Source organism: Esox lucius, chromosome 5 (assembly GCF_011004845.1).
Source record: "Esox lucius isolate fEsoLuc1 chromosome 5, fEsoLuc1.pri, whole genome shotgun sequence".
NCBI classification, from domain to species: Eukaryota; Metazoa; Chordata; class Actinopteri; order Esociformes; family Esocidae; genus Esox; species Esox lucius.
Genome location: NC_047573.1, coordinates 16927349 through 16948467, shown reverse-complemented (window position 1 = coordinate 16948467; position 21119 = coordinate 16927349).

Below are 21119 nucleotides of genomic sequence, written 5' to 3'. Positions count from 1 at the left end.
GTGTTCACATTTTATATTACAACTTTCAATGAATTGAACAACATTATGTTTCAGAATGAATTTTTTTTGGCTTCTTTAGGTGAAACCACCCTATAGGGAGGTGCCCTTACTCATATTGTCAGAGAACCAGGGTTCCACAAGTAACAATACCTTTCAAGATTTGATCAATAGGTTCCACTCACTACCTGATCGATGTTTGTCCCATCCAGCATCTTAAATGGTTCTTATCGGTCCACTGACTGCCCTGACCAGACTCCCTGGTGCCTTCGTGTATGAAAGATATTCTTCTAAATAATATGACTGCTGCCAGTGAATGATTTTAAAGGCCAGTATAAAGATGAGTTTAACCACCCAGATCTGATTACTGTTGATTAATATCCAGACACAATACAATGGTTTCCTGGCTACCTCTGGAGGTGCTCAGGAGGATTTCAAAAAAATCTGAAGGAGGAACGCGTGAGAGAGAATGAAAGAGGTAGAGGGTTAGGGTAGAAGGAAAGAGAAAGAGGGAGGTCGACAAGGTCACAGAAGAGAGAAAGAGACTACAGGAAGGAAAAGAACCAACAAGGAAGTGACAAGCAGAAAAAGAAAGATGCAAAAATCTGGATTAGCAAAAGACCGTTTGAAATACATAGAGAAGCGCAGAGAGAAGGTGTGTGTGTCTGTGTATGCCTATATCAGAGACATAGAGATAATGTGTGTGTGTGTGGGGGGGGGGCTCTTAAAGTTGTTGGGAGTTCTAAATAATCCCCTAGAATTAATGTTCAGCTTGAACTAGATTCTGAGAAGTGCCAATGGGTCCCCTCTCACGACTAAATTTGCCCTCTCATCAGAATCCTGGCTGTGAAGTGATGCTCATGAATAGCTTATCTTTATTCATTGACAGACTCTCTTTTAACATTTATATTTTGAGGTTTCTTCCATCACATTCAGAAATGAATATAGCCAGTTTCTTGCATTTCTTTGTCTCTCCATCTCTCCTTGTTTGTCTTCCGTCATTCCCTTGTTCGTCTCTGTTGTTATCCTTCTGATTGTGTCCCCCATCTAATTTCACCTTCATGCTTAAAAGGAAAACATAGATACAGCAGGAAGATGTGACATCAGTTGGGAGGTCTCAGACGAAGTTGGCGTACCGTGAAATATTGTGTGTCTAGTGGGGATGAATAGGCATAATATATTCCTCCAACCCAGATTAGTTTCAATTTGAGAGAGGGCAAGAGGTTGCATTTTTTATGAAAGATGACACAGGCTATCAGAAGGAGCCTGTGTCATCAAAAAAAAATTCTATTATAATAAGGTATGGCAACATTCTTATGAGAGTTGGAGTAATACTGTAATATAAATACATCAAGAGGACGCATATGAATCATTAATTCAATATTTGTTTAGACGTACTGTAGATGACACCATAATATTCAATAGGTGCTTTTCAGATCCCCTAAACTGGCTCCACCTTGGGATTGATATTTTTGTATATCACACAAGAGCTTAACTGTTCCTCTTTCATTCATCACCAGTGCAACACAGTAATAAACTGAAATGGCAGAAGAAGGGTAGATCAGACTGGCTCGTGATAGTTCAGAGTGGTTCATGGCTGTTCAGAGTGGTTCATGGAAGTTCAGAGTGTTTCATGATGGACAGTAGAAAAGGTACACCTGTAAAAATATGTGCCAGTATTTATTTTTTGCTCAATTCATATGTGGCTCGGAAGGCTACAATGGATTCTGTTGTCGATGTAAAGCCCTACATTTTTGCAAAATTGTTGGCTAGAGAAAACAATAATTGTGTGATTCTATAACAAGCTAATGAAAACATGTTGGTGTTTCCTTTTCTGTTTCAACATAAATAAATGCACTACACACATGCATTCTCTTTGTAAGCAAAGATGAGTCGAGGAAATGGAAGAGGGTTGTGCACACGAAACACACCTGACCCTATTCCTCAACTAAACAATGAAGAAGATGTTTGAAAGAAGGGGGCTTCCTCCATCAAAATATGCTCCTTCTCCAACATGTTTTTTTATTGCAATCAAAAGAACAAATAGTATACCATATACACTCACCTAAAGGATTATTAGGAACACCATACTAATACTGTGTTTGACCCCCTTTCGCCTTCAGAACTGCCTTAATTCTACGTGGCATTGATTCAACAAGGTGCTGAAGGAATTCTTTAGAAATGTTGGTCCACATTGATAGGATAGCATCTTGCAGTTGATGGAGATTTGTGGGATGCACATCCAGGGCACGAAGCTCCCGTTCCACCACATCCCAAAGATGCTCTATTGGGTTGAGATCTGGTGACTGTGGGGGCCATTTCAGTACAGTGAACTCATTGTCATGTTCAAGAAACCAATTTGAAATGATTCAAGCTTTGTTACATGGTGCATTATCCTGCTGGAAGTAGCCATCAGAGGATGGGTACATGGTTTCTTTAGGTGAAATCATAAAGGGATGGACATGGTCAGAAACAATGCTCAGGTAGGCTATGGCATTTAAACTATGCCCAATTGGCACTAAGGGGCCTAAAGTATGCCAAGAAAACATCCCCCACACCATTACACCACCAGCCTGCACAGTGGTAACAAGGCATGATGGATCCATGTTCTCATTCTGTTTATGCCAAATTCTGACTCTACCATCTGAATGTCTCAACAGAAATCGAGACTCATCAGACCAGGCAACATTCTTCCAGTCCTCAACTGTCCAATTTTGGAGAGCTTGTGCAAACTGTAGCCTCTTTTCCCTATTTGTAGTGGAGATGAGTGGTACCCGGTGGGGTCTTCTGCTGTTGTAGCCCATCCGCCTCAAGGTTGTGCGTGTTGTGGCTTCACAAATGCTTTGCTGCATACCTCGGTTGTAACGAGTGGTTATTTCAGTCAAAGTTGCTCTTCTATCAGCTTGAATCAGTCGGCCCATTCTCCTCTGACCTCTAGCATCAACAAAGCATTTTCGCCCACAGGACTGCCGCATACTGGATGTTTTTCCCTTTTCACACCATTCTTTGTAAACCCTAGAAATGGTTGTGTGTGAAAATCCCAGTAACTGAGCAGATTGTGAAATACACAGATTTATTAGATAATTGCATTAATGAGAAATTGAACAGGTGTTCCTAATAATCCTTTAGGTGAGTGTATATATATACACACACACACACAGTGGATATGAAAAGTTTACACACCCCTGTTAAAATGCCAGGTTTTTGTGATGTAAAAGAATGAGATAAAGATAAATCCCGTCAGACCTTTTTACACTTTTAATGTGACCTATAATGTGAACAATTCAATTGAAAAACAAACTGAAATCTTCAAGGGGGAAGAATGAAAAATCAAAGCCTTACAATAACCTGGTTGCATAATTGTGCACACCCTCTTATAACTGGGGATGTGGCTGTGTTCAGAATTAACCAATCACATTCAAACTCATGTTTAATAGAAGTCATTACACACCTGCCATCATTTAAAGTGACTGTGATTAATCACAAATAAAGTTCTGCTGTTCTAGTAGTTCTGCTGTTTCCTGACATTTTCTTAGTTGCATCTCAGAACAAAAGACATGGTCCGCAGAGAGCTTCCAAAGCATCAGAGGGATCTCAGTGTTGAAAGATATCAGTCAGGAGAAGGGTACAAAATAATATCCAAAGCATTAGATATACCATTGAATAGTGAAGACAGTCATCATCAAGTGGAGAAAATATGGCACAACAAAGACATTACCAAGAACTGGACGTCCCTCCAAAATTTATGAAAAGACGAGGAGAAAAATGATCAAGGAGGCTTCCAAGAGGCCTATAGCAACATTAAAGAAACTGCAGGAATTTCTGGCAAGTACTAGCTGTGTGCTACATGTGATAACAATCTCCCGTATTCTTCATATGAATGGGCTATGGGGTAGGTTGGCAAGAAGGAAGCCTTTTCTTACAAAGAAAAATATCCAAGCCCCGGCGGATGTTTGAAAAAGCAAACATCAAGTCCCCTAAAAGCATGTGGGAAAATGTTTTATGGTCTGATGAAACCAAGGTTGAACGTTTTGGCCATCATTCCAAAAGGTATGTTTGGCACAAAAACAAAACTGCACATCACCCAAAGAACACCATACCCACAGTGAGGTATGGTGGTGGCAGCATCATGCTTTTGGGCTGTTTTTCTTCAGCTGGAACCGGGGCCTTAGTCAGGGTGGAGGGAATTATGAACAGTTCCAAATAACAGGCAATTTTGGCGCAAAACCTTCAGGCGTCCGTTAGAAAGCTGAAGATGAAGAGTTCACCTTTCAGCAAGACAACAAACCAAAGCACACATCCAAAATCCACAAAAGCATGGTTTCACCAGAAGAAGATTAACGTTTTGGAATGGCCCAGCCAGAGCCCAGACCTGAATCCAATTGAACATCTGTGGAGTGATCTGAAGAGGGCTGTGCACAGGAGATGTCCTCACAATCAGACAGAAGAGTGGGCAAATATTGCCACGTCAAGATGTGCCATGCTCATAGACACCTACTCAAAAAAACTGAGTGCTGTAATAGAATCAAAAGGTGGCTCAAAAAAGTATTAGTTTAAGGATTTGCACATTTATGCAACCAATAATGGACAAATGCTATTTTCCTTCTTTATTCTGCCCTGCTCACATACCAGCGTTTCATATTTTAACTCAGTTTTTAAAGTCTCTTGCATAGTGTAGCAGGCTCAGGCTGACCAAGTAAACTACCTAACCAGACTGCTGCCTTGAGAGACAATATGGGACAGACCATGTGAGTAGGACAGGGGGTTCGGTCTCAAATATAACATTTGTTATGTTTGTGATTTGTGTATCATTGTGAGTAACACAATCAGATCTTAAGACAACAAAATGCTGCCTACCTTGCCTAATGGTAGCGACCAGCACTGACTAGAAGGTCCTTCACAGGACAGACAAGAAGTCCAGTAGTCTCCGTCCATGGCTTTATGTGTCTCCATACATGGCTGCAACAAGACCTTCTAAGAGGATGCATCTTTGTTCTGGTTTCAGCAAGCAGCCATAGGCCATTCACAAATGTGTGTGACTAAATGTCCTTAGACATCACAACTGTTGCCTTGTCCTTAACACCATGAATGAACACCACAATGTCCTCAGCTATTGGCCATTCCAGGGAATATCTGATGTTCCTGGAAATCAGAAGACACGGTCATTTTATACACGGGTAGTAATGTAGATACAGCGATTATTATGTAAACAGCTAAACTTGGGTGTTGCTCAATGAGATCTACGCCATCCCCTAGTGATCCAGTATCTCTGTCTGAAGCCTCAGGCCACAGAGATATGAGGTTGGTTAGTTTGGGAACTGTTCTCTCCTGGGAGGACCAATAGGTCAGTGATCTCATCAGTCATCGTTTGATGTCACATAACTGATGTGATTTGTCTGAGGTAAATTGCCAAACAGATACACACCATTAGAATATATTTGGCCCCTGAGAAGTGCAGTTGTCTAAGTCACTGCCTTGTGTTGCGTCTGCATTATCATGGCCTAGAGTTTGAATGCTGATCATAGCTTACAAACAGTGCTACCCTATCTTTTCAACAGTTTCTTGGGATTGGAGCGAAATGACTGAAACAAATTAATAAATTAACAAAAAAAATTATACATACTGTGCATTACACTGGAATCAAAGAATGAAGAAATGAATTGACACTGACCAAATGGAATGGGTGTTAGGTTAACATTATAAATTCTTAGTTCAAATCTGTCATACTTATAGCTAGCTAGACCAACATTTCTATCCAAAATCATAAAAACAGCACATATTTAGACCATCATGTAGCAAGCAAATCAAAACTGATTAATTCAGACTCAAGTGATTGGATTTTCAGATAAGGCTCTAGAGACATAGCAATGATATTGATTTTCATACTTTGGTGAAACTGATTACACCTGCCTTGGTTCAAATTAGGATATTATCACAGTATCTATTGAAAATCGGAAGCAAATAAAATGCTATCAAGCAAATCCATCATGTTTTTTTGTCTCTTTTTTGGCAAATAAATTACACTCAAAATACTAGTGTATGGAGGTGGAGAGAGTCTGTAACCATAACTGTACAAAGAAAAATATAGAAGCTTACAAAAAGAACAATCACACTTAACACTAGAACCGCCAGGCCTTTTTTACCCCATATAACCGTCAGAGCTGAACGCTGTTTGGCGTCATTAGCATACGAATCATCCCTATTACCATGGCCATTCTCCTCCACAGCATCACCATCCACAGCATCTGTTCATCTACTAGGTCGTCATCAAACTATACAGGTGCTGGTCATAAAATTAGAATATCATCAGAAAGTTGATTTATTTCAGTAATTCCATTCAAAAAGTGAAACTTGTATAATGTATACATTCATTCCACACAGACTGATATATTTCAAGTGTTTATTTCTTTTAATTGTGATGATTATAACTGACAACTAATGAAAACCCCAAATTCAGTATCTCAGAAAATTAGAATATTGTGAAAAGGTTCAATATTGAAGACACCTGGTGCCATACTCTAATCAGCTAATTAACCCAAAACACCTGCAAAGGACTTTAAAGGAGGGCAAGACACAAAAGGTCATTGCTAAAGAGGCTGGCTGTTCACAGAGCTCTGTGTCCAAGCACATTAATAGAGGGGTGAAGGGAAGGAAAAGATGTGGTAGAAATAAAGTGTACAAGCAATAGGGATAACTGCACGCTGGAGAGGATTGTGAAACAAAACCCATTCAAAAATGTGGGGGAGATTCACAAAGAGTGGACTGCTGCTGGAGTCAGTGCTTCAAGAACCACCACGCTCAGACGTATGCAAGACATGGGTTTCAGCTGTCGCATTCCTTGTGTCAAGCCACTCTTGAACAAGACACAGCGTCAGAAGCGTCTCACCTGGGCTAAAGACTAAAAGGACTGGACTGCTGCTGAGTTAGGTTCTCTGATTAAAGTAAATTTTGCATTTCCTTTGGAAATCAAGGTCCCAGAGTCTGGAGGAAGAGAGGAGAGGCACAGAATCCACGTTGCTTGAAGTCCAGTGTAAGTTTCCACAGTCAGTGATGGTTTGGTGTGCCATGTCATCTGCTGGTGTTGGTCCACTGTGTTTTCTGAGGTCCAAGGTCAACGCAGCTCTCTACCAGGAAGTTTTAGAGCACTTCATGCTTCCTGCTGCTGGCCAACTTTATGGAGATGCAGATTTAATTTTCCAACAGGACTTGGCACCTGCACACAGTGCCAAAACTACCAGTACCTGGTTTAAGGACCATGGTATCCCTGTTCTTAATTGGCCAGCAAACTCACCTGACCTTAACCCTATAGAAAATCTATGGGGTATTGTGAAGAGGAAGATGCGATACCCCAGATCCAACAATGCAGAAGAGCTGAAGGCCACTATCAGAGCAACCTGGGCTCTCATAACACCTGAGCAGTACCACAGACTGATCGACTCCATGCCACGCCGCATTGCTGCAGTAATTCAGACAAAAGGAGCCCCAACTAAGTATTGAGTGCTGTACATGCTCATACTTTTCATGTTCATACTTTTCAGTTGGCCAACATTTCTAAAAATCCTTTTTCCTTAATTTGGGATTTTCATTAGTTGTCAGTTATAATCATCACAATTAAAAGAAATATACATTTGAAATATATCAGTCTGTGTGGAATGAATGAATATAATATACAAGTTTCACTTTTTGAATGGAATTACTGAAATAAATCAACTTTTTGATGATATTCTAATTTTATGACCAGCACCTGTATAGAAGTTTAAAAATAATGAATTACAGAATTTGTCTGTTTTAAATGGTTAATGAACTTGGAAAATACAATAATGTGTTTGTATTGAAGGTCTCATCATTCCAAAAAAAAAGAGTAAAAGAATAACATAGAAAAAGATAAGGTCCGAAATTATTTCAATGTCAATGCATGCATAGTCTCATAGATGACTGGCATATAATATTTTTCTATAGGTGACATCAATGAAAGTGAGAGGAGCTACTAGAAAAAGAGGTCTGAAATGAATAGGTTGTGAACGGCTCGTCTTTGCAGGTTTCTCCCGTGGGATGTAGCAGTGCTGTCTGGTTAGAAGATTATTGGCTTAGAAGATTTTTCTATAGGTGTCATGAATAAGTTATTCAAAAACCGAGAGGAGTTAGTTGAAAAAGAGGAGATATCGTTGGAATTTCGCTTTGTGAATAATTATTTAGCCTAATACATTTGGCTTCAGTAAATGAATTCAAAGAGAGGCGATAGGATGTGTGCGAGATTTAATTTCTCTTTCCCTCCTAAAATAATGTAGATTTAAATTTTTGATTTACATTTGATTAATTAGCCTACACAATAAGCTGAATCTCATATTGAAAAATGGTAACTCATGTGATAAGTAGCCTATATCATTTGTATTATGTTTCAGTAATAGCCTAATTAAGTTTCCTTTCATCTGGGAGTATCCATTGACGTCATACATTCAGCGAGGGGTGATCAGCACCTGGGTACCATTTGGGTACCAACGCTAAGTGGCGTGGGCTGTTGACGGATGAAGTTGGAAAACAGGGTAAAAAAAACAGGTAAATAGTCTAAATAGTTTTCTGTTCGTCAGTTTAGAATTCTGACAACGGAACAATGTAACATACGCCTATTTAGGAAAAGTCATGGAAGGAGGAAAATGTAGCTTTCAAAATGGCAGTTTTATTTTAATTACAAACTCAAACGCCAATTGGCATAGGCATTTGGTGGTTCTGGTGTTAATGGATAGTGAAAAGGCCACCATATGAACTGATAAACAAAAGATCCAGAAGGCCTAACACCGAGAGGAGTTTTTGGGAAAAATACAACCTCCTTTTTTCCATGTGAATAGGCTACAAAACCAGCGTGTCTTTGCAGATCTCTCCCAGGGGTTGTAGTGGGACTAAGGAGTTGATGTCAACACCAGTGCACTGGTCCAGTCTCCTTGTATAAGCACAGGCATCGTCTTTAAATTACATGAATAAGGTGTTGAATCACCGAGAGGGTTTTTTGGAAACATACAACTTCAGTTTTGCCTAGTGAATCCGATATTATCATGTGTATTATTAACATGATATCAATATTTCATTTTTAAATATCACAGTTATTGTCAATACCGGTACATCGGGACACCCCCAGTTCAAATGCTGATTCAATTCAGTAAAAGTACAGATTTTGCTATGCATACCCTTCAAACATGCAGGCCAGAGCTTTTTCTATAGAAGGGAGGCTTTCTATAAGGCTTTCTATAGGTGTTTCTACTGGGCTTTTTATAGGGCTTTCATAAAGGGCACGTCCTCAGTTCTTGTGTTCTACTTTGCGGCTGACGCCACAGTTCAGATGGAGTTACAATCCCATTTCCAAAAACGCTTTCTGCATAAATGTTTACCAAATGAAAATAAAAACAGAATGCAATGATTTGCAAATCATTTAAACCCTATATTCAATAGAAAATAATACAAAGACAACATATCAAATGTTGGAACTGAGACATTTTATTGTTTCTTGAAAAATATATACCCACTTTGAATTTGATCTCAGCTACATGTTTAAAAAATTTGGGAGAGAGGCAAAAAAAGTCTTAGTTTTCACCTTTAAAATGTGTATAATGCTAAAAAACTAAACCTGGTGGAATATCACACAACTAATTATGTCAGTTGCGAACAGGTCAGTAACATGATTGGGTATTAAAAGATCATTCCAGAGAAGATGGGTCTGTCAGAAGTGAGTATGGTTCGACACTCTGTGGAAGATGTGCAAGCAAATAGTGCAACAATTTAAAAATAACATTTCTCAACATAAAATTGCAAAGAGTTTGGGGACCTCATCATGTACGGTACATAAAATCATTAAATGATTCAGAGAATCCAGAGAAATGTAAGGGACAAGGCTAAAAACCAATAATGGATGGCCGTGGTCTTCGGGCCCTCAGGCGGCACTGCACTAAAAACAGACACGATTCTGTAGTGGAAATCACTGCATGTGCTCAGGAACACTTCTGAAAACCATTGTCTGTGAACACAGTAGTTTCCTGCCTCCACAAATGCAAGTTAAAACTGTACAATGCAAAAAATAAACCATATATAAACAAGATCCTGAAACTCAGCCGCCTTCTCTGGGCCAGAGCTCATTTAAGATGGACTGAGGGGAAGTGGAAAACTGTCCTGTGGTCTAATGAATCAAAATTTTAAATTATTTTTGGGAATCATGGACTCTGCGTCCTCCATACTAAAGGGGAGAGGGACCATCCTGCTTCTTCTCAGCACACACTTCACAAGCCAGCATCCGTGATGGTATGGGGGTGCATTAGTGCATACAGCACAGGTGACTAGCACATCTGTGAAGGCATCATTAATGCTGAACAATATTTCCAGATTTTGGGGCAACATATGCAATGCTGCCATCCAGTCAACGTCTTTTTAAGGAAAGCCTTGCTCATTTCAGCAGGACAATTATAAACTACATCCATCTACTGCATATATCCTTCCAAAAGCAATAACATTTCTTAGTTTCAACATTTGACATGTTGTCTTTGTACTATTTTCAATTAAATATAGGGATAAATGATTTTCACATCATTGCATTCTGTTTTAAAAATTATTTTTGCATTTTACACAGTGTCTCAACTTCTTTGATAACCGGGTTGTGGAAGAAAGTGTGTGGGTGATACATATCCCAAATGTTTCAACTGTTAATAGGACAAGTGCATGTATGTTCATGCATATTCAGACAGTACATTAACAGTGTGTAGCTAAATTAGAGATAGCATAGAGAACCTGCAGTTAGTTCTGCTTCTATCTCTAATTCTCTGAACTGTTTATTACATTAGCCATGTGAGTTTTTCTGGTCGTTGTTGCCTGTCGCTTCCTAACAGGAAAAGGGTGCTAATGTGTGCATTTCAGTTTTGATGAAGCCAGTCATTTGTAGTTTTATACCCAGAGGAGCTACTATTTCTCACTGCAAACCTTTTTTTTTTTTTATGTCGACCTATATAAAAATATCAGGGCGTTTTAATACTGACCCTGCATTGCCCCAGTCATCCTGTCGGTCACTCAACTTGGTCATTGATTTTCACATAGATATCTGTATAGGGTCGTCACAGAGTAGTTGTGGGCCATAGCTTTGTACACAGTATGGGCTCAGAGGTCATAAAGGACATCTACAAAGAGGACGCAAACCAAAACAAGGCGATGTTAGGACAGAGAGATAGGGGGAGGGAAGAAAGTGAGAGTTAGAGAAAAAAAGTGTGAGCCACCCGGATGAGTTGTGAAGAGGTAGAGAGCGGGAGAGGAGATAATTAAGTGAATGATTATTATCCTGCTATGCCTGTTGCATTGGCTCAATTAGCGATGCAGAGACAGAGAGATCAACAGCCCAGAGGCCTACAGAGCCCTTTCACTGGAAAGTAGCATTACACACCAAATGAACACACCACCCAAACTCCTCCGAGGTTACATCCATTCCTTCATGTATTTCAGATCTCTTTCTCCAACAATGATAACGAATGGGTTGCCTTTTGAGAAGCCACCACACTGTTCATCACTTGATATTTAGGATTCTCAGCTCTTGTATGGAACAGACTTCAGTTAGATTCTTTGGATAATCCTCTTATTCAGGACAGAACACACACCTGCTAATGGACGACTGAGAAAGAGACAGAAAGATTCAGAGAGTTGCACACAGGAGTGTGACTGTGAGTCTGGAATATAGACAGACGCATGGGAATAAAAGACAGAGCGAGAGAAAGCAGAATGTAAGAATAAAAAGTACAAAGAAACGAGAACAAGTCTGACAAAAGAAAGAACTGATTGTCAAGGCAGTCAGTTTCTCCTCTGATGAGATGAAAGACCAAAAATAGGCCTTGGTGTGGTTAACTGACACACACGTGAGACTGGTTCCTCTGCGGACCTCCTGTCAGGCCTGACCTTTGCAAAATGAAAGGAGATGCAAATAACTAGCTCATATTCCTCCGTTTAACCGAACATAATGACTTATTGAAGTGAATGAGTTTCTCCGGGCTCCACTGAGAATACCTGTCAGTCTCCTTAGCAGGGTTTGATTAGCAATTTATATAGCTGGACTCCTTCCTGCCAAAATCTACGGAACGGATACAAACCACAACGCCAATCTTCAGGTTTTACAATGAACATTTGGAAGAGATCGTGCGTAGACATTATCATTCACGCTTCGCAGTATCCCTTCCCCATCTCATCCATCTGCCTCCTCCATCCAGTCTCCCTTCCAGGTCTCATTTGTCTGCCTCCTCCATCCAGTCTCCCTTCCAGGTCTCATTTGTCTGCCTCCTCCATCCAGTCTCCCTTCCAGGTCTCATTTGTCTGCCTCCTCCATCCAGTCTCCCTTCCAGGTCTCATTTGTCTGCCTCCTCCATCCAGTCTCCCTTCCAGGTCTCATTTGTCTGCCTCCTCCGTCCAGTCTCCCTTCCACATCTCACCTGTCTGCCCCCTCAATCCAGGCGGGAAGGTGTGAAATGTGACGGCTGGCCCACAGCTGGGTCATGTTTCAGGAAATGTAGTGGCAACGCAGTGTACTTATTGGCACACAGAGATGGAGATCGTGGAGAGGCAACCATGAGGTGATGGATCAGACCAAGGAAAGAGAGAAATTAAGGTTCAGGTAATGACACCCCATCAGTAGAATTACTCTTTCCTTAGTTAACGGTAGTCACTGAGCTCCCTTGTTTGTGCTAGATAGTTTTTAATTCTGCTTGCTTAGTCCATGTGGGTCAGACCATTCGCAATTAGCAATGAGTTTCAGCTCCTGGAAATGGCGGTGACAACCAGCAACATGCACATTGAGAAAGCTTTTTGATGCAGTGGAGAGAGAATCAACATAGTGCACACATCTGTGCAAATGTTACACGTAACCAGAGTTGGGAAGTAACTGATTACAAATAAAAAAACTGTAACTGTAATCTGTTACATTACCAACTAAAATATTGATTACTTTTGGATTACTTCAATTGAAAAAGAATAGGTGCTCGAAATAATTATGGGGCTGCATTCTTGTTTTTTTTATTCAATGTTTTAAATAAAGCCTCTCTAGGTTTCTTCCTAACAATTTTTCCTTGTCACAGTGCATCAACCCTGTTGTTGCTTGCTCTTTGAGGTTTCAGGCTGTTTTTTTTTTAAAGTCCTTTGTGACAACTGGCATCATCTACCGCTTATCCGGGGCCGGGTCGCGGGGGCAGCAGTCTAAGCAGGGATTGTGACAACTGCTGATGTGAAAAGGACTTTATAAAATAAATTGATTGATTGATTTAAAAAAGAGGAAAGAAATTATAGAGGGAGTGATGTTGGATAACCCCTGGAAGGAAGTGGAAAAGTAAAGCACGAAGATGGCAAGGAAGAAAACTATCAATTCCAATGAATTCAGACCAAGCTGTACTTCAACAACCTTCAACCCAGGAGGCTTCCTTTATTCAGGACTGTTGGCAGTAGAGGCAGGGAGGAGGCTGACCAGGGGCCTCTGAGTGTTAACGGGGTCTGCTAGGAGGCTAAGCAAATTTGAACGCTGCCTTGCCCCAAACAAGACAGAGTGTGTGTGTGTGCATGTATGCGTTTGTGTGTGTGTCTGTGAGAAGCTCAGTTGGTCTCAGGCGGTAGGCAGTCCTAGTGTGATTTGTTAGGGGCTGCTGTTCATCTCTCTTTGTGACAAAAGACACATAGCAATTTATAAACATTGTGAGTCAACCCTGACTCAACATTGCTGCTCTGCAAAGAGTTTGGGTAACATTTGCCTCTTACATTTTCTTTTATTAGTTAACAGCACTAGTTCTGACATTGGGTGGAAGGTTCCACATAACCAGTTACATGTAACGGATTACAGTAACTGTAATCCATTACATTACCAACTAAAATATTGTAATCGGATTACAGATACTTTTGAGAGAGAAAAATATTTATTTTGGATTACTTCAATTGAAAAAGAATAGGTTTGCCAAATAATGATGACAGGCTGCATTCTAGATTTTTTTATTTAATGATTTCAAAACATCGCTATTTGAACCAAAATAACAATTGAGCGCTTCAGTTGTTGTGTGTGTGATAATCATTGGCGAAAACGTGGCCGCACATAAGCAGTTTAGTGACTGGTGAAGTGCTAGTTTAATTGGTAAAAACAGTGTGTGTCTTTATTAGCCGACTCATTTAAAGGTCATTTAGTTATACTCGACGCATCTTTCTCAGAACAATGATAGGCGCTAAGCCTACCTCATGTTATATATTAATTCTAGTGTTATATATTATATAGTTCAAGTTTGAAGGTTTATTTGTCAAATGCACCGAACAACACAGCCGAGAAAAGTTGCCCTGAAATGTTTTTGAAGATTAGGCAACTATTTGTTAGATAGCTGTAACATGGGTCTGCCTTCAAGATAAAACATTATATGGAATTAATCACGATATTTAAGGAGAAAGGGTGGGTTGTGAAGCACTCTGCTGAAGGATGATGACATGCATTTGATGCAACCACCTCCACTCCGTCCGTAGAGGTAGGTCATGTGATTCTGCTTGCTTAGCATCGCAGAATATTGTATCCATTTGTTATCATTGGCTGCTGACGACATTGACTTTAAACTAAGAGAGCAGGTCTATAATCACAGTTTATTTCTATAATTAGTGATTTGAAAATCAATTGCTGGTGGCCCTAATAATCATGTTACGTTCACGCAGGTAAAACGTATTTGTGTGCAGGTGTTCATGTTTGCAAACGTGCGTTCACGTGCCTGGGGTTTCCGCAACATTTTCACAATGTTGGTGGTTGTAGAGCAAAACATCAGACTACTGTATTAATGTACGCGTGAAAAGCTACAGATATCTTGATTTTTATATACAACAATGTCAATACCCTTTTTGAGAAATTGCCAAATAATTTTTCAACAATGTTTTGAAGCAATTAGAAACATGATTAAAACAAATAACAGAAAGGTTTAACACATCCTTCGATTTTGAGTTATGTTCAGATAAACAAAGTAATCAGATGACATTTCTGATTTTGAGTAATCTAAAAGTCACATTGCTTATTACAAATGTGGACAGGTAACCTGTAACGGATTACATTTAAAAAGTAACCTACCCAATCCTGCACATAACATTGCTATTTCAAATAGTTGCAAAGCACATATTGAGGTTCATGGGTTCCAAAGCACCTGAATCTAATGAATACGTTCTTTGAACTGAGCATGACTTGGAAATGGAAAGGTAATGCTTAACCACCCTTGCAGGAAGTAAATTCAATAGTCACACATTAATTTGATCGATCTTTGCTCAACTTGGTTCTTTGTTCGACCTGAAGCCTGTTAGATAAAGGTCAAAGTGGCTCTGGTACAGACAAATAATTTATTTTTCTGGCTCTGGTACCAACCAATCATATCGCTGTGTTGCACATCCCTGCACCAAGGAAAATGTAGCTGTGTGAAACCAGAATGGTTAGGTGGACAGTATAGCTTATTTTGCCTAAATTGATAGCAAACTAACCATTTCTGAACGTAATAAATAAGTTCTTGATGCAGATGGTTTGTAGATATAAAATCTGTGTTCAAGATATAGAGATTAGGTTCTAGATGTAGAGTCTGTTGTACATTCAGAAGGTATGTTATAGATGTAAATTATTGGTTCTAGATCTCATGGGTATGTTGTATATGTAAAAGGTATGTAGATGTATATAGTGTGTTCTAGATATAGGTTATATTGTAGAAGTAGAGGGTATGTTCTATATGTAGGAGTATGTTTTAGAAGTAGATTGTACGTTGTAGAAGTGGAGGGTATCCTCTACTTGTTTATCTGTGTGTGTTTGTGTTTGCATATTTCTGTATGTGTAGCTTGCTTGGTTCTGTTTACTTATAAGCCTTTTCCATTCTCTTCTTATCATTAGCTAACTTAAATCTGTCAATCAAATCTCAAATCCCCCCCATTTAAATCACTCCTTCTCCATCTAAAAATAATAAAGCCAGCCTTTTGTCTTAGCTGGTTTTGAGGTCCTAAAAATAATCGGTAACAAGCATGGGATAGACAGCATGCAACACCTCTTATGTGGAATGTATGCATACAGGAAAAGTGTTCTATCACATTAGAGCACACAGGGAATATGTGTTTACAACTCCACTAGAGAACACATGCACAAACACAGACACAATCTCACCGCATTCCTCTTTTCTGCATCTTTCACCTTCAGAAGCTTAGACTCCTCGACGTGACATATCCAGCCCAACATGTGGTAAATGACTCCTGTCACCTCACATTGTACCTTCAACTCACAGAATTAAGTTAAACATTAATGTACAGTAAGCAAGTAAGCATGCAGACACATCCACACTCTGTCTGCTGTTAAGTTCACAGGAAGGGATTTGGAGTGCCTCCCAGCAACAGCCGCTCTTGTAAACAGGATTTTTTGTTTCAAGAACCAGCGAACAAATGGAAGAAAATGATGCCTGGCAAAGTGGGTGGAGTGACTTCCTGCCTGTTGGGACCTGTCCGGGGTTACCCTTAGATAGAGCCACAATGTCACTGGACCCCTGCCCCCCATCTCAGCCCTAAGGTTTTACGTGCTATATTATTGTGCAGGAGGAGTAGGGTCAGTTCTCCTTCTCCTTTGTAAATCTAAGGAATGCACTCACAAAATGTTCCTTGTGTCCAGCTCCATTTAAACTTAAATTAGCCCTTGGACCACACCTCAGGACTGTCCACCCCTCCAAGCCTGGTTCCTCTCTAGGTTTCTTCCTAACAGTTTTTCCTAACCACTGTGGGTATTTTTTATTTTTTAAGTGTGACTGCTGATGTAAAAAGGACTTTATAAAATAAATTGATTGATTGATTTAAAAAATAGGAAATAAATTATAGAGGGGTTGGATAACCCCAGGAAGGAAGAAGAAAAGTAAAGCACGAAAATGGCAGAAAAGCAAGGAAGAAAACTATAAATTCCAATGAATTCAGACCAAGCTGTACTTCAACAACCTTCAACCCAGGAGGCTTCTTTTATTCAGGACTGTTGGTAGTAGAGGCAGGGAGGAGGCTGACCAGGGGCCTCTGAGTGTTAACGGGGTATGCTAGGAGGCTAAGCAAATTTGAATGCTGCCTTGCCCCAAACAGTGTGAGACAGAGTGTGCGTGTGTGTGTCTGTGAGAAGCTCAGTTGGTCTCAGGCGGTAGGCAGTCCTAGTGTGATTTGTTCGGGGCTGCTGTTCATCTCTCTTTGTGACAAAAGACACATAGCAATTTATAAACATTGTGAGTCAACCCTGACTCAACATTGCTGCTCTGCAAAGAGTTTGGGTAACATTTGCCCCCTACATTTTCTTTTTAACAGGCTACAATCCAGTTCTTGTTCTATTCAAAGCCTTAAACAAACATTACCTCAGTTCCAATAATATAATACACTATGACATTAGTCCATCCAATACAGGGCATTATTACTGTACTCTGTGTCTCCCACATTTGCAGAAATAGGTAGTAGACTGACAGTTTGACTACTTTGTGTTAATTGGGAGCGTCTATTTCCGGAAGTCCTAAAGCAATCCTGTTTCTCCAGAAATAATCACTGTAAAGCGTATTCTCCCACTATTCTCTAAAATGTGTGGAAGATGTGTGAATGTTGTTAGTTGCTGTATAGGAATTTCCAGTATCCATACCAAAACCTCTCAAATTCAATTACATTTTTATTTCATTTGAAAGGGCATGTAAAACATATGTTTATATTTATAAAGCAAGTGTAAAATAAAACATTTTAAAAATTGAAAAAAGGAGGGAGGGGGGAAGAACAAGAGGAGGATGAGAAAGAAGAAGAGGGCGAGGTAGAGGAATAGTGACGAAGGAGGTTTGAGTGAGGTGGTGGGGACAAGGGCGAGGATGGGTCAGACCTGCCAATGTATGAGTGTTAGAAACAATGAGAGGAGCCACAAAACATACCAAAACACCAGCAAGAGCATCCCATCCACCTCGCATCCACCTTCCCCATCCACCTCTCACCCCCCCATCCACCTCCCACCCCCCCCCATCCACCTCCCACCCCCCCCATCCACCTCCCATCTACCACCTCCCATCCATCCTCCATCCACCTTCCCCACCCCCCCCATCCACCTCCCATCCATCCCCCACCCACCTCCCATCTACCACCTCCCATCCATCCCCCATCCACCTCCCATCCATCCCCCACCCACCTCCCATCTACCACCTCCCATCTACCACCTCCCATCCATCCCCCATCCACCTCCCATCTACCACCTCCCATCCATCCCCCACCCACCTCCCATCTACCACCTCCCATCCATCCCCCATCCACCTCCCATCCATCCCCCACCCACCTCCCATCTACCACCTCCCATCCATCCCCCATCCACCTCCCATCCATCCCCCATCCACCTCCCATCCATCCCCCATCCACCTCCCATCCATCCCCCACCCACCTCCCATCTACCACCTCCCATCCACCTCCCATCCATCCCCCACCCACCTCCCATCTACCACCTCCCATCCATCCCCCATCCACCTCCCATCCACCTCCCATCCATCCCCCATCCACCTCCCATCCATCCCCCACCCACCTCCCATCTACCACCTCCCATCTACCACCTCCCATCCATCCCCCATACATCCCCATCCACCTCCCATCCATCCCCCATCCACCTCCCCTCTACCACCTCCCATCCATCCCCCATCCACCTCCCATCAATCCCCTATCCATCTCCCATCCACCTCCCATCTACCACCTCCCATCCATCCCCCATCTACCACCTCCCATCCATTCCCCATTCACCTCCCATTCATTCCCCATCCATCCCCCATCCATCCACCTTCCCCCATCAATAGGAGGGTATGTAGCCGGCAAAAAAAAAAGAACACTCTGTAAACTGTAATCTTTATCTCCAAGCGTGGTTCATTGGCAACAGTCAAATCCTCCAAATTGTTTTCACATAGACCATTTATCTTCTGGTTTAAGCGCAGCCACATAATTATGGTCCTCAGGGATCTGATTCTGAATCAGTTAGTGAATAGTAATTCCCATAATTGGCCCAGATAACCCTCCCTATCACATCTACACCCTGTCCCATTCTGTTGGGGCTGACACAAGAGTCAATTAATGCAAGTTAAAGTCATGACACCCCCTTTTCCAATCCAAATCCCACCACAGCTATTCCAAATGATTCCCTGATTCATTTCCTTGAGGCTGATACTGCATCAGTAGATGATCTGTTGGGTAGAAATGTGTTTTTAAATGTGACAGTGTAATAATATGGTACAGGACAGGGCAACAGAGATACACACCCAATATATGACAAAAAACGGCCCATCTAAGTAGCCTTCACCAAGCTGTCATGTTTGTCATCTTGCTACAGGGCTTCTAACAGGCATTCATATAGGTGTAATGATGATGTTCTAATCATGTCACTGTGCAGTAAGCATACAGGATGTAATAAACCACTGCCCTCTTATTCCCTCACAGCAGCACACAATCACAATGTTCCCCTTCACCAAGCGTGCTATGTTTTCCACTACATTTCTAATTTCTTGTGTGCAAACTGCTCCCCAATCCCTCCTTTATTCCAGAGTAAATTTTTAAATTTTTTAATCTAAAGCTGGCTATCATCGCAGCATTGCATAACATGTTCAGTTAGCTGTCTGTGAGGTTACGTTAATAAAGGCGAACTTGCGTAACTGGTCAGTTGTTAGCAGAGTCTACACACTAAATTTACAAGTTGGTTTAAGTACTTTTAGGAGCTTTAGCTTGAGGCACTACTCTGTTGTTGGTTTTGTTTTCATGCTGAGGTTTACACTGCAGTGATTCATGATAAAAGGAAACATCATAATCAGCATTACCCAGAATACTACCGTCCAACCCCTTTGTCATTTCCCAATGGTCGTCTGATGTACTAACCAATATTCACAACAGAACTAACAAGATACAGTAATTCAATACAACACCAAACAAGTAAGCAATAAAACAAGATAAAATATTAAATACAATTTTAAGCAGTAAGAAACGCGCTAAGAAATCCTGATATTGTTGCATCTTAAGGCTAGTGAGTACTCTTGATACACTTACATCATGCTATGTTGTTGATCCAAAAAAGAGCAAACATTAAAGATATTTCATAGACTTGTCCTACTATGGTTTCTGTTGTTTCTAATCAATTCATGATGTAATGACTCAAACATTTACACAAAAGCAGATTTTTATTTTTATTTTAATATATTACTTACACTACTATGTTGTATGAACACAATTTACTTGTAAGGCCTTATTCTGACCATCTTTCTTTCCTTCTGACTGTCTCCCGCTGTTTTCGCCCTCCCACCCTCCCCTTGTCCAGCACATCCTAGGTGACAGACTTGCCTCGTCTACTCCTTTTGCCACCTTCTCTCATCTTATCCCCGACATGCAAAGGCACCTTTCACAAGCAGTGACATCAGAAGGCCTGCCATCACAGCAGGAAGAGACTTCAGGTGTGTGTGTGTGTGTGTGCGCACGTGCGTGCGCAAGTGAGAGACAGACCAAATCATGCGAAAAACAAAAAGAGGGCTATTTGACACAGGAAGGAATCTACAAATTGGAAATGTTACCTTGCCATAAAAAGAGAATACCCAGTGGCAGAATGTCGGACTACTGTAGCAGGGCCAAAATCCATTGCAATCCATTGAACAAATTTAGTGAGCATGGCCTTGCTACCTAGAGAGGCCTTCACAGGCATACCTGGCTAAAGAGACAGGACAGACAATGTGATCACTGCCCAGATAATGAGGTGGAAAAAGAGCTGCATTTCCTAACCTCCTGACAAATGTATGACAACATTAGAGCCACTAATTTCCCTGAGATCATCCAGACCCACATTTTTTTTTTTTTTTAAATCAAATGAAACATTAACAAAACTCTTGCATCCATGAAAGTGAAATACTGCATTGCGCAGTCATAGCAGCAAGATTTGTGACTCGTTGCAATGAGGAAAGAGCAACCAGTGGAGCAAAAACAACACTCAATCTAACCCAGATTTATGTCTTCTTTGCCCCTTGTCATTCTCACTCATTACTGTTTTGCACAACACTTTAAATTGCCTATAATACAATGTTCAAAATGCTTTTATCCTTTTGAAAACTTGTGTATACTGTTCAGTTATTTGT